The 12890-nt window shown below is 39.9% G+C and overlaps 2 protein-coding genes across 6 annotated transcripts in view; one reads left to right on the top strand and one right to left on the bottom strand.

Moving 5' to 3' along the window:
• Positions 1–12890, bottom strand: part of pttg1 (PTTG1 regulator of sister chromatid separation, securin) — a 324950-nt gene that overhangs the window by 52638 nt on the left and 259422 nt on the right. The window lies entirely within an intron of this gene.
• The window catches only part of elf1 (E74-like ETS transcription factor 1), a 47655-nt gene that overhangs the window by 11267 nt on the left and 23498 nt on the right, over positions 1–12890 (top strand). The window contains exon 1 of one of the 5 annotated variants that reach the window (XM_074649346.1): positions 4010–4371. The exons of 3 other annotated variants lie outside the window; for them this stretch is intronic. The gene's annotated coding sequence lies outside the window, so the exon portion shown is untranslated. Of the gene's footprint in view, positions 1–4009; positions 4372–12890 lie in introns of those variants that run through there. One more of the 5 variants, XM_074649344.1, reaches the window with a different exon arrangement.

Below are 12890 nucleotides of genomic sequence, written 5' to 3'. Positions count from 1 at the left end.
TTACTCAATGATGAGATGACTTTACTCCTTTGCTCGCTTTCCTCACGTTTGTTTCTTAAAAAATCTGTACAAAAAGGATGTGAACACTGTATCGATGAATGACAGCAACGCTCGTCCTCTCTTAAAATGTGAATCTAGCAGCTCAAAATGACATTTGGATAAACAAGCCAGAAGATTAACAGCATGCAATTATCTTGATGATCTATCTTAATGGGAATTCACTGTCACAGGCCTTAACCGCGACAGCTTTGCGGTGCAAAAGTATTGCTGTGCTCTGCCCTGTAATGGGGACTTACCGCAGAAAATGGGGCTTTTTAGGTTGTGTTGTGGTTGGCCCGTGTGCAGAGCGAGCACAAAAGAGTAAAGAGTGTTTTTCATTCTTAGGCTGCAGAGGAAAGGTGTGTCTTTTCAGTGAGTCTACAGGGTCACATGGCTCTGCACTGATCACACATCAAGGCTTTTTTTCTTTTTGCTTGGCTCGAGTTAAAACACCACCATTGTACAAATGATGTGAGAACACAATGCACTGTGTGAGAGAGCGTTTTCACACTGTGGGCTGGTTTTAATTGTATCCCACTGACATGTCATGAAGCATTTTAAGCAATTTAAACATCTTCACTTTTATTGCTTTTCCCCCAGAGTGGGGATGTGATTTGTTGTGCAAATCTGGGTGAGTTTGCGTTCAGTATTACAGAAGATAATTGGAAGGATTGTAAATTCTTTGGAGAGAAGAAGTGCAAACAGTTTTTTTTTGTTGCTGTATTCAAATGAAAATACACAATAACACATTATTGACATTCATGAGGCTTTACAGTTTAGTCTAGATTTGAGGACGTGAGTGTGCCTCTCCAAACACTGTAAACCAAAGATGTGTGTCTGGTGTAGCTAAGTAACATTTTAATTATATCTCTATTCAAGTCCAAACTTTTAAACAATGTTTCAGTGGCTGTTTTTAACCAAACATCAACTTAAACATGTAAGATATGTCTATCTATTTCTGTCTATGTCTTGCTTTACATGAGGTTTTCCCCTTTTTCCTGTAAAAAGAGTTTGTCCTTATATGACTCCGGAGTAAAGGGATAGACTGTCTTTTTTGTGATTCTCATACAGGCGCTAAAGGGTGCCTTGTGCGGCGGTATGCAGTATCAGACGCCGACGGCCGTGTCAAAAATCTGAATCAGAAATCTGTTGTTTGAATGTCTTTGCTATCCATCCTTTTCATTCAAATATATTCAGCAGAAATTAGCATTGGCAGGTATTGTGGAATGGTTGCAAACCTTTTTGACATGTTGAATTCATTTTGAAAGATTAAAGTATACAGTACGTGTATATATAATATGGAATTATAGTTCATGTGCAAGTAGAGATTCTTTGTTCACATTATTCACATTCCTCTAACCAGAAACAACAAGGACAACTCTGAAGGTAGTAGCAACACATATAGAGGAATAGATGTGCTGCTTAGTATTCATTGAGGGAGAGCCATGAAGTGTTTTGATGTCATGGCCTCTTATTTATTTTGTTTGCTCCTCCTTAAGAGACTTTCTGTTTGGGAAATATTTCTTCAACACAGCTGATTACCCACAATTAACAGATCGCTGGAATGTAGCTCAGTCTCATTACCGTTTCAAATTTTGTAAAGAATCTGCAGAATTTGTGCTTCAGGAACCAAAAGCGTATGCTCTGTACTGCAGCTTTCTCACGTCTCCTTTGCTTTGAAGGCTTTTTTCCTTTCAGAGTGAATATATAAATGTGATTTCAGGATGTAGAATAAGGGTAAATTAAAGTCCCAGAAGATAAAAAAGTACCCTGTTGATAGTGTCAACGTGTTGCAACACAATTGATCTGTTACACCCCCTAATATTGACAGGAATGTGCTAAATGTATGCAGCTCTCCTTTAGGCCTCAGATACAGTTTTATAAATCTTTGGTGTTTGCACAGAGATTAAGATTATCTGTAAGGCTTACATAAGGGGAGTAACATGGAATTAAATGTGCTTGTGTACATGCATGTGTGTGTGTTTACATAGTTTTCAGCAGCGCTGCAGTGCATTAGCCTTAAGAGTTTATATCACAAGAAGTGAAGAGTTTCCTCCGAGGCGTCGGGGTTGTGGACAGAAAGGCGGTGATAAATGGAGCTTGTTTAGTGTAACTTTCCCCCTCGCAGCAAGGCTATCAATTTGCTCTGAGGCAAACGGCTGCTTTCTACTCTGAGCTGAACTACATTGAATGGAGGCCAGGAAGAATTAATGTGATGATGAGAGCACTCGGTGGAGACTGAGAGGGTGATTTGGGGCGTCCGTGACAAACAGACCCCGCTGCGGTCGCAATTGAGTTTAATGGGTTCATTTTTTGTATATCAATCTCCAAGGTCATGTGTGTTTATGTTTATGTTCTTTCGCAACAATCACAATTTGAGCCAAATTTTTATTTACATATTCGACCGCTGAATATACTACATGACTTGTTGCTTTTCAGTGGAAAACATGTCTAAATGGATGCACAGAAGAGTGTGAAGACAGAGCTCTCAACAGTCACCACAGACCACCTCTTCCTGTTTGCTTGAGCGTCATTTCTGATAAAGATCGTTATCAAGTTTCAGTAATATCTGAGTACACTGAATTTAACAAGATATGTGTCTGTATAAATTATCTGTGTACCATCTGCTGTCTGTGACACTTTCTGCATATCGTAATAACTAGGGCTGTCAGAGTTAATGCGGTAATAACACGTTCACGTAAAATCGTTTTAACTCATTTCTTTAAGGCATTAACGCAATCAATCTTCTGGAGGTTGTAGCGGGCTCCATTTTAAAGGTAGAGTGGAGATATGGCATCATATGAAACTAGAAAACCTAATGAATCCATTGGTACCAACCATGTCATACTAGCTTGTCGGTAAGGAGGATAAATAACGCTCCGAACTTGCGCAACATTTTGGTGAGGGAAAAACTGATATGGCCATTTTCAAAGGGGTCTCTTGACCTCTGACCTCCAGATATGTGAATGAAAATGGGTTCTATGGGTACCCACGAGTCTCCCCTTTACAGACATGCCCACGTTATGATAATCACATGCAGTTTGGGGCAAGTCATAGTTAAGTCAGCACACTGACACACTGACAGCTGTTGTTGCCTGTTGGGCTGCAGTTTGCCATGTTATGATTGGAGCATATTTTTTATGCTAAATGCAGTACCTGTGAGGGTTTCTGGACAATATCTGTCAATGTTTTGTGTTGTTAATTAATTTCCAATAATAAATATATGCATACATTTGCATTAAGCAAACATATTTGCCAACTCCCATGTTGATAAGAGTATTAAATACTCGACAAATCTCCCTTTAAGGTACATTTGAACAGATAAAAAATGTGCGATTTAACTGTGGACAATCATCGTGATTAAATATTTTAATCAATCGACCTGAGATAAACTTGCATGTGATGATTGTTCAGGAGCGTTCCCATGATCATGATCACTGAGTCTTGAAGAGGAGGTGGAGGAGGAGAGATTTTTTTTTGGCCTCCGAGGTGAACCACTTGCTCATACCTAAACGCGGTCGATTTAGACAGTTTCATTTCTTTGTACCTCCCACTGGTAGGAATTGTTTTATGGGGCTTTCTACTGCAGCGAGAACAACTCCCTTACAAGTCAGCAGCCTAACAGGCTCCCTGACACGACTAATAGACTCACAATTCATTGTAAATGTTTTAATGGGACACAAGGAGATGTGAACTTTACTTGCTGGGCTGCCATACAGATTTTAATCACCATGCCTGGCCCCGTATTGTATGGTCAAAGTCTAAAGTAAGTACATACCTGTCCAACTGTTTACCTCCAGCACTCCTCCTCCGCCTCTGCAGGAGAAACCCGTCTATCGTCTTTCATGCTGTTTGAGGTGTGGCCCTCTGGTTGGACCTCTCTGCTCTCCCCTCCCCCGCCGCAGCGCCGTCCAATCCCCGCCGCGCCAAGAACTCACCTGAAAGGATTTTGCATTCAGGGCCGATACTCGCTGCTGATTGGCCAGGTGAAAGCACTCTGCCTCAGGGCTCCCCTACCAATGGCGACAGTGCTGCGTGACTCATAGGGAGAGGACAAGTTGCTTCACTACACTTCTCCTTTTTCTGCAGCCATTGCATTGTCTTTTTTTTTTTTACCCTCTCCAGTTTTGTTTTGTCACTGTGAGAAAGAGGTGTGAGACCGGCCAGTGGTCCACACCTTCAGACAGCTTTGTCCCCCTCCGAACGCACCTTGGATTACTCCGCTTTTCGCCTTTTGTTGTCTATTTTACTCTTGATTTTCATTGGCTACTGTGATCGACACTTGTTCGGTTGCTATTATGGACGTTGTCACCCGAATCCTGAGTCTTTGAGGTTAGTGATGAATAGTTCTCCTCGTCCTCTTCACACTTTACTCTATTTTGTTGCTTCTTGTTAGTAGAAACAAATGGCTTTAAATGAATTTTTTAAGTTTAAATAAACATTTCTGTGTTAAAGGGGTTAGCTTGTATGTACATTTGGGAGTTGTATTTGTTAGTGGTCAGTAACTAGGTCACTGTAATGTGTACCTTTGGCTTCATCATGGCATTTTCATTTGCACATTTGACATATTTAGGTTTTCTTAAGAAAGCTTTAACAAGTCATGTAAGTTCAGTTGATATTTAGGTGCATGTTTTTCCCCATCTTATGTCTTCCAAGCCTTCTTCTATATCAGCAAAACAGTATTCATAGTACTCTGATTATGGGAGTTTTATATATTAATCTTTTATGTTGGTTTGCACACGTCAAACCAGTTCACTCAAACTCGGTTGACACTTTCTACGGCTTGACAACGCGTCAGATCAAGTAATAGCTTTGAGTTTCTGTGTTTGACATTTTAAGAGTTAATACGAATGATCTTTTGCTGATACGCCTGATTGTTGCCTTTCTTTTATGAATTGTTGCCTTATATGGCGTGCTGAAACAAGGGCGGGAACAGTGTTTTGCAAGCCCCCTGACCAAGCCCACATGTCTGTCTCATGGTGTAGTAATCAGTAATTACACATCATGTTGATTTTGATCAGTGACTGCTTTCCAAAATGTAATACAGTACTCATTTAACAATGTTCAATGCTGCACAAAAAGCTGCTGTGGTTTTTGCTGTTGTTGCTCTCCACAGTCTGGTGCGTGGAGCCAGTCATGCTTTGCTTCATGCATGAACATCTTCAGTTCATCAGTGTTGCTCATCATGTAAAGTAGAGGCCTACAAGATCTTCATTTCACTTCAGAGGGAAGTTTAAACCCGCAGTATTTAGCTTCCTCTTGCATGCCCATATTAGTTGACCTTCCCTAAAGTCATTTTTCACCACCAGCCAGTTAAGTTATTCTTCTTAATGTTGCTGAGAATCTGTTTCTAAATGTTGCTCGGTGCTGCAGAGATAAAAGCACACTTCCTGTTTCACCAGAAATCTACTCTGCACTTTTTTTGGACCGCACTCGACATTGTGCACATACTATACCGCTGAATAAACAGGGTTTGAGAAGCATCTAGATTTTCACGCCCACTTTTTATTCGTCTGCTGCGGTATAGATAGCACAGAGCGCTGTAGTTAGTTATCCTTTAAAAGCTTTGAACCAGTGCACATTTTCATCCAATTTTGGTCAAACTTTTTAAAGTAGTTATATGCAAAAGACCAAAGCTTGTGATTATTTCATCGGTTTGGCATTCAGGATTGATCTGGTTGATGTAATGTGTGACGTAACTTTCAGTTGAGGCCCAAGACGGGCAACTGAGAACGGATCACTTCAGAGATACCAAATAAATATCTGTATAGGCTCAGTTACTGAAAACTATTATTAGGTTGCTCAACTGGCCTATTTGTGTTTAACACCTGCTGTAACATCAACACATGACCCAGTGAGTGAATGGCTCTGTTGTGTTGAGCAGGTGAGTTTGCATTTTGGCCTAACTTCTTCATCATCCTCTGTGCCCACCCTGATTTGGATTGTAAATGAGGCCCTCGTGCCTCAGAGGATGAACTCATGCTTTAGGCGCTGTTTAGTGTGTGAGCCTCATTCAGAGGACTTATAGAGGCTGATGAAGAGACAGAGAGAGAGAGATGGAGGCTGGACAGTAGTGTCAGGTAGGCTCCTCTTTCAATACAAAGTCAACAAGTCTTAGCCTGTAATTAGATCATTAGGCTTGGGCAAGATGACGAGGGCGTAGCAGGAGAAGGGCATGACGAGAGGAGGAGGCGGGTGCACTTTATTACTACAGTCCCAGCATGCCGAGATATGTAAAAATGGAGGATTTATTCAGTTTCACATTACAAGGCACATGCTTCTAATAGAATAAACACTTTCTACGGTCACGTACAAACTGTTTTTTTTATGCCTCGAATTGAATAAACACAGAACCAGCTTCAGTTTCATGTAGCCAGGTACAAACTGCTCTTTATCACAAAGTATTTCTATCTTTTGTATGCACATCATATCTCTTGGCAGCAATAATGCAACTGTAATGCATTTGCACAGGCTAAATATTATACTGATTGAATGTCAGTGGCATAAACTCAGCTTTAACTCGCCCTGTTTGGTCTTAATGTGGAAAATAAGTGGAGAAATTCTTAAATATATTAGAAGTTAGAACTGGTAAAATGTTTTAAACCAAGAGGAGACCAGTATTTCACGGTCGTCTTTAATGAAATATCTTAAATTGTTGCATTATTACTTCCCATTTATCGAGGGAGGTGCAGAAAACACGTGGACTCATAGTGAAACTAGTCTTGCTTTCCCCACAGTCATTATCTTTTAGTAAACCTGCCTGGAAAATGTTAAAATGAGAAAGCAGAGTCATCCTGTTTTGATGGTTTGTTTGGCTGTTTTTGATGGATTTCTTCTCCGTCATGTTTCCATGTCAGATTCTCCATTTCTTCTGTGCCATGTTACTTTCCAATAGCACTCTCTGTTTCTGGAGTGGATGGAGGCTTATAGGTTGAAGAAGTGGGCTTGTGATGGGAAGTTTGAAAACTCCTGTGGCCAGCTGGAAAAAAAGCTAGGTGGGGGAAGTTAATGTGTAACACTCTCCTCTCTGCCCCAACGGCTACTGTCAAGGGTGCCACTGAGCAAGGCACTGAGCTGTGTCTCCAGGTGCTCCGGGCATAGCTGCACACAGCAGGTCAAAGCCACTCGTGTATCTGTGTTAATGTGTTGCAGGTATAAACTTCAGGAAGCCCTCCCTTGATAAATAAAGTGAAATCGATTGAGCAAGTCTCCCCGTGTTGCAACTTCTCATACTCGGAGCGTGCTGGGACTGGCAGCCCGCTGCTCGGAGGAACATGACGAACCAGAGATGTGATCATCACACCTGAACACAGAGCTCAGTTCAGATGTATTTCATTTCAGTCCTGAAACTCCTGACTTGTATCAGAGAAGCAGGGATGGTACTTTTTTCCCCTCTTGTGTATTTCTCTTCAGACGTATTTCCTGATTACTGGAAAGGATGTGAGGTAATGCTGGGAATTAACAGTGATTACAAACCCCTTTATGATCCAAAATATATCAATGGTTGACTTAGTTCTATCAGATATCTTTATGTTTGCTCTAGTGGTTGATATGGTGAAGTGACAGGACAACAAAGTTTCACACCTTTTGCACATTTTTACTCTAATTTATCCCCTTAAACCCACTAGGAACCGTGAAAGATATGAGCTCCCACCTTCTACTTGTATGAGACTCATAACACCCACCTGGCAGGAATAAGTGAAAGACAAGAGCGTCATGTTTTCAGACTCACAGAGAGAAAGAAAGAGAGGGAGAGTGTGTGTGAGGGAGAGAGAGATGATATGTGGAATATCAGGTCACACCTTTTGATAACACTCCTGGTTATGCAACGTACCATGTCGGTCAGGGCACAGATTCTGTGCTAGTAAAGTCTCCTCTTAACAAATAGGTCCACTGACTGCAGAGTCAACACAGTGTATCATGCTCAAGTCAACTACCGTACTTACTGTGAGTAAAATTTTTACTTGAGTGTTTCCAAATGATGCTACTTTATGCTTCTCCTACTTTTTTTTTTTTTTTTTTTTTACTTGTAATGAAGTATTTGTACATAGTGGATGTAATACTTTAACTCAAGTAAAGGATCGGAGTACTTCTTCCACATGGATTGGATGCTGGTTTTAGGGCTGCAACTAAGGATTATTTTTGTTTTCGATTAATCTGTAGATTATTTTCCACTGCCAGTAAAGTTACTATATTATTTTTATCACCTCATTGCAGATTATTTTCTCGATCAATTGTTTGACCCACAACATGTCAGAAAATTGTCAAAAGAAATGGATGCCACAAGTTCCCAAAGTCCAAGCTGAACTTTTCAAATGTCTTGTTTTGTCCAAAACCAACAGTCAAAAACCTCACAGATATTCAGTTTACTATCATATAAGACAAAGAAAAACAGCGTATTTTACATTCCTGGGGTTGCAACTAACGGTTATTTTCATTGTTGTTTAATCTGTCGATTATTTCCTCGATTAATCGATTCGTTGTTTGGTCTATAAAATGGTGAAAACTGTCGATCAGTGTTTCCCAAAGCCCAAGACGACGTCTTCAAATGTCTTGTTTTTGTCAACAACTCAAAGATATTCAGTTTACTGTCATGGAGGAGTAAATAAACCAGAATATATCACATTTAAGAAGCTAGAATCAGAGAATTAAGACACTTTTTGTTCTAAAAAAATGGCTCAAACCGATTTAAGCGATTGTAGTTGGGGATTCATTTAATAGTTGACAACTAATTGATTAATCTTTGCAGCTCTAGCTGAATTTACAAAAAAGAAAGTGCATCCTATAGCTACTAGGGCTGGGCATTATATCGATATATCGATATCGTGATATGAGACTAGATATCGTCTTAGATTTTGGATATCGATATATCATAATATATCATAAGTGTTGTTTTTTCCTGGTTTTAGATGCTGCATTACAGTAAAGTTATATCATTTTCTGAACGTTTTATTATTTGCCTTTGCCCACGTCGTCATTATATCCACTTTACTTATGATTATTTATCAAAAATCTCATTGTGTAAATATTTTGTAAAAGCACCGATAGTCAACCGTACAATGTCGTCGCAATATTGATATCGAGGTATTTGGTAAAAAGAAATGTTCCATAGCAACCAGCCCTAATAGCTACATGTCTAAATAAAAAGTTGAATTCAGTGGATAGCATAAAAGTTCAGGTTTAGGATGAGGCCAACAGACAGTAAGAAACTTGCTTACTTGTCCTTTCAGTAGCCTGCAGTTCTTCTTCAAAGTTTATTAATATACTCAACTTCTCTAGTAAACTGCTTTACCGTGGAAGTCGTGCATGTATCTTGATTAAAGTCTATCTGTCGTAGTGCTTGTGTGGGTGGAGACAGGTTGGAGGTGCATGCAGGTTTATTTTCTGCCAGATAAGCAGCATGCAGAAACTCATAAAAAAAATTTCCATTACAGCTTTCTGTTGGCTCTGTCTTTGTTTGCAGCACAGTTATTTGTATGGTCATTTGTAAATACGGGAACATGATACAGATAGCTGACTAGCTATAAATTGCTAGCTATACTGTATAATGCCTGAAAACACATTGCACTATTTTTCTTTCCCATTATGTGGGTTCCACCCTGCTTGAGGTAAAAAAGGCTGCGATGCATTTGAACATAAAACTGACATCCTGAGTGTCTATTGCCAACTCCCTCATGCTAATTTAAACATCATGCTGGCTTTAATGCAGTATCACTTGGTACAAAGAGGCATTTTGACCCAGGCACAGAGGGAAATTGATTTCCCACATGGTTTTCAGAGGCTTTGGGTCGCAGACACCCAGCTGCAGTGGTGTCTGTGTCTGGGAGCCTCAGCAGCAGGCTGTTAGATGGAAAACTGGCCATGCCCATAATGACTCCAGCACTCAGATGATCTGCTGAACTCCTGTCTGAGTGGAAAGGTCTTAGCTGTGGAGGCCAGAGTTAAAGTTCAGTTATTGCTTAATTTGTTTATGTTTGTCTTGAAACCTCTCCTCCTTTTCCTTGATGCTTTGCTTTCGTATTTATTTAAATGTGTTTTTCCCTTTCATCACCTTCTCCTGCGTGTTCATGGAAATGACCAGAAATGAACGGTCTGTGGCAGAAGCTCAGGCAGTTCGTTTAGCTTAAATTGAGCGTCAAAGAGCCACATTTACTTACAAGCACGAAGGTGTCCTTTTTTGTGAAGATTTGTCATGACATGCGGTTGGTTGTGGTGGACACAAATGTGTGGAAAAACTAGGGGCTCGACAGCTGTACGCCACAAAACACGTCAGTGCACACACACACAGAGCTGCATGCAGAAGTGACAGCTTTTTGGAGATAGTGTCTCTTCAGTTACATTTTAATTTCTTCAGAAATTTGCCCTTCAAGCAAATCCCTATTGAAACTGAAACTTATTTTTTTTGGGAAATATGCTTGAAGCCTAAAGAGGTCACACACTTGTCATATATAGAACAACTTTATTGTAAGTAGAGCTGCAAAGATTAATCGAAAAATCGATTTATTGTCAACTATTAAATTAATTACCATCTCTTTGGATAATCTATTTGAGTAATTTTTAACGAAAAAAAAGTCTAAATTCTCTGATTCCAGCTTCTTAAATGTGAATATTTTCTGGTTTCTTTACTCGTCTGTGACAGTAAACTGAATATCCTTGATTTGTGGGCAAAACAAGACATTTGAGGACGTCATCTTGGGCTTGAGCCACATTTTTCACGATTTTCTGACATTTTGTAGACCAAATAACAAATTGATTAATCAAGAAAGTAATCAACAGATTAATCAGCGATTTTGTCTGTCTCTGCCCAAAGGTAACATAATCCGCTCACCAGTCAGTACCTCCAAAGCTCCCTGATTAACACGTTATAGCTTGTTTGGTTAATTCATACCAAAACCAAAAGGTGTGAAATCGTTGTGGTTTTACAGAGATTTGCCGTAGGCCTATTATTTCTTCTTGTGTAATCTTATTGTATTTGCTTTCTTGCAGAGAGTTAGATGAGAAGATTGACACCGGTCTCCAAGCTACGCACATTCAACAGCCAGTTAGCTTAGCTTAGCATAAAGACTGGAAGCAGGGGGAAACAGCTAGCCTGGCACTGTCCAACGAGAACAAAACCTTTTATAGCTCACCAGATAATATATTATATGTTGTTTGTTTACTATTACTATACTACTATTTATTTATTTATTTTATTTATTTTATTTATTTTATTTATTTTATTTATTTTATTTATTTTATTTATTTTATTTATTTATTTATTTAGTTAGTTATTACCTTTGGACAGAACCAGGCTAGCTGTTTCCCCCTGTTCCCAGTCTTTATGCTCAGCTAAGCTAACTGTCTCCTGGCTCTATAGCTTCTTATCTACTATACAGACACGAGAGTGGTATCATTTAAGTCTCCGCATGAAAGTAAATAAGCGCATTTCCCAAAATGTTAAACTATTCTTTCATGATTTGCAAAGAGTGCAGCTCCATTCACATCGCATCACTTTTATTAAAAGTATCTGACATCATGTTTCTGGGTCAACCTCATAACTATAGCTGTAACTTTGCAGTAGTACTATTAGTGAGTCACGATTTCTCTGCTTGTACAAACAGACCATTTTTACCATTCATGTCTTTTGATTCATCCAGTCGGAGCAGTTTACTACACAGGCACTACTACACTCTGAGAATCCACTCAGTTGTCTGTTTATGCGACGCCGGTCCTTCGCTGAGCTGAGCGAGGCCCACCGTCTCACTCGTTCTTGTACCACAGAGCCGACTTTACAAGCCCTCTCCCTCTGCTTGTTCCTAAGCAACAGCCACTCCTTGTTTACCTTTGCGTTTTTGCATTGTGATTCTCGTCAGAACAACATAACTCCCAGCCCCCTCCGGAGACTTCATTGTCAGGCCTCTTTATTCAAAGTAGTAGTGAAGCAAAAGGTTTCCGTGTACACAAGTCATTAATGTATGTTCCTGAAAAAGTATTGAACTCTTATCTTCATCTACATCCCACATATCATTTATTACAGATCCTTAATATGGTTAAACAATAACACCATGTAAATATTTTCTTATACGACCAGATTGAGCTCGCCCGGCGCTTTAGCCAGGTAGTTTATTGTCCTCATCTCCTGCACCCACGCTGCACCTTCCTCATCACCTGACTATCATAAACGAGTGTATTTCATAAGGCCTTTTCAAATATTGACCATGACCGTGTCCTTCTGCTTCCTGCACAAGCTCTTAATACTTCTCCAAATGAACCTTTGATTGATGTTTGCAGCAGCTGAAATAAACGATCTAAATGAAAGTGGTTGGGATTAACAGTTAGAGAAAACATGTCACGATCACCTGACGGAGGTGTAAGTAATGATGTAACACCTAAAGCATGCATGTCATTCAAGTTGTAGATCAGGCTTGTCGGTTCAGTCACGTGACTTAACAGTTTTTGTCCCTATTTGAAGTATGCACCTGACGTCTTGACTCAGCACTTCTGTCCTGAGATCCTGAGACGTTTACTGACTTCAAGATTAGAAACATTGGCCAGCGATACCCAACACCACACTGACCCACTATCCAATTGTGTGAAATCAGATAAGCCCTCTTGAAGGGGCCAAGCTGTCTCAGTGTGAGTGGTCCTATCTGCGAGGCTTTACGGGGGATCAGATGAGAGGAGCTGATTTACTCGTTATTAGCTGCTAAACTGGAGCTTGATCTGCGGGAATCTTAAAAACGGCTTTGCTAAAGCTGCAAAATTAGCATCTTTCATAGTGTTTCAACCTTTTCCCACAGAGGACACGTTATCATACATAGTAGATATGAATACACTTTAGTGTGACGGAATGGATAGTGGATTTTAAGAGT

This window comes from Sebastes fasciatus, chromosome 10 (genome assembly GCF_043250625.1).
Source record: "Sebastes fasciatus isolate fSebFas1 chromosome 10, fSebFas1.pri, whole genome shotgun sequence".
NCBI classification, from domain to species: Eukaryota; Metazoa; Chordata; class Actinopteri; order Perciformes; family Sebastidae; genus Sebastes; species Sebastes fasciatus.
This window is presented reverse-complemented; position numbering and strand designations above follow the sequence as displayed.